The sequence below is a fragment of the Charadrius vociferus genome, unplaced genomic scaffold, assembly GCF_000708025.1.
Source record: "Charadrius vociferus isolate BGI_N301 unplaced genomic scaffold, ASM70802v2 scaffold819, whole genome shotgun sequence".
Taxonomy (NCBI): domain Eukaryota; kingdom Metazoa; phylum Chordata; class Aves; order Charadriiformes; family Charadriidae; genus Charadrius; species Charadrius vociferus.
The window spans coordinates 249,099-251,371 of NW_009650062.1; positions in this window are offsets into that span (position 1 = coordinate 249,099).

Here is a 2,273-nt window from a genome sequence, read left to right on the forward strand (position 1 = left end):
CTCCTCGGCTCGCAGGGAGAGGTGATGAACTTGGGCTCCTCAAGAAACCCTAAGCTTGTTTCGATATATGTATGTTTTTTTTCTTTTCGATCCGAAGTCCGTGGTGCCAGAACAAGACACCTCCTCTCCGGCAAGGCCAGCAACAAGCTGGCTTCTGGAGATCTAGCTTCAGGCTCCAGCTGGACCAAAGCCCCATCCTCGCGGCTGTCTCGACCGGGATGTGTAGCAGAGAAAGCAGAAGGGAGTTGTCTCTTTAGTTCAGGCTGTAGCTCTGGAGTCACTGGGGAAGTTTGGGCAACCAGAAGATGCCCAGGTACTAAACAAGCCAGCTCTGAGACGCAGGGACAAAAGACTGCTTCGTTCTGCCTGAGCTGAGAAGCGGCAAGAGATCAAGGTCGCCTCGCGGGGAAGGCTGCGCCAGCTGATGGGCCTCCCTCCTCGTCTCTTCTGGAGAGAGAACGTTTGTGTGGCAGGTAGCTCATCCTGGGTGAGATCAACCCTGTGACCCGTATTTAAGGTTTTGAGGGTACCCGAACACTCGGGAGCACGCCACCTCCCATGGGCCTGGAAAGGAAATCACAGTATCAAAACAGTCGCACTACAAAGAGCAGCACAGTCCCAAAGAGAGGTACGGCTCCGCTCCAGGGCGGTACTGGGACTCGGACACGGAGAGAGCACTTGGGGAAGGATGTGCACTGCAGATGGTAACTACTGTGGGAAGGCTTTTTGCAGCGGGATGGGCTGTATTTCAGATACACCCGACAGAGCTGCTGGGTGTAACCTAGGCGGGCAGCCTGGCCCCCTGCCGCAGGGAAGATGGGTCCTGGATGGGACCGGCCCGGCTGCATCGCATGAACGTCTCCCCACCGGCAGGACCACAAGCCCCGCTGGGCTCCTGCCGAACCCGAGCATCGCTGATGGACACAGAGCTGTGTGTTGCGGTGCTGGGCTGCTGCGTGGCGGTGTCCTGCTGATAGCTACACGCAGAAGGGTTCGCCTTGCAGGAGGGGCGTTCTGTCCCTTGCTGTCTGCACTAAAGGAATAAACCTTGAGCTGGCCAAAAGCTTGCGAGGCGTCGGGGTCGAGAGCTCCTCATGCACACAGGAGCACGGCTGGCCCTTGCGTAGCAGACTTCACCGGTGGCAGCAGGGCAGGATTTATCCACAGCTCCCCAGACAAGAGGGTTTTTTTTGCACCAGTCTGTGCTGGCACAGCAGCCAGGCAGATTTTCCCCCATTTTGGTTCCCCCACGAAGCAGTCTTTTGCACAGAGATGTTGCTGCACTCCCTGGGAAGAGGTTTTGGGTCCTTGAGCAGGTTCCTGTGTACTGCTGCAGCAGCAGCGAGGGTCACATCCCATGCTGGTCCTCTGGGGACCCCAACCTGCCATCACACAGGGGTTTTCCTCCATCAGATGTGTTTGACCCACACCTCCCAGCCAGGGCTTGCGGGACAGCGCTGGTACACGCTGGGACCGGTGGTTCCCACCCAGCTGCCTTCGGTGTCGTGAAATTGGTCCTGTCTGTCCTCCCGTCCTCCCGTACAGTTTATGTTACGGTAACAGAAGTTAAATAATGCATGGCCCTGTTCCCTAACACCAGAGATTATTTCAAAGAGGATTTAACTGTGCTCCAAAATACAGCTGTAAAACAACTCTTGGGTGTTTCTTTTGTTAAAAAGTGTTGATTTTTTTTTTTGCATAACAGGCTCCCTCGCTCAGGGAAGGTTTCAGTTTAAGACAGGCATTTCCTTTGGTTTCTTCCGCAAAGCCAGGACGAAAGCAGCTCTACACACTCAGATTCCCTCTGATCTTCCTCAGCTCCATAGAAGGGTGGTGGGTTTAGGCTGAGCCAACTGGGAGCACCTGGAGCAAGGGTGTAGGCAGCAGTGGGCTTGGCTGCTTCTGCCCCTCTGCTCTGGTGAGACCCCACCTGCAGTGCTGCCTCCAGCTCTGGAGCCCCCAGAGGAGGCCCCGGAGATGCTGGGAGGGCTGGAGCCCCTCTGCTGGGAGGACAGGCTGGGAGAGTTGGGGGGGTTCAGCCTGGAGAGGAGAAGGCGAAGAAGGGGAGACCTCAGAGCCCCTTCCAGTGCCTAAAGGGGCTCCAGGAGAGCTGGGGAGGGACTTTTCACAAGGGCATGGAGTGATAGGGTGAGTGGGAATGGCTTCGAACTGGAAGAAGGGAGATTTAGATTAAATATTAAGGAGAAATTCTTTCCTGTGCAGGTGGTGATCCCCTGGCGCAGGTTGCCCCGAGAAGCTGCGGCCGCCCCACC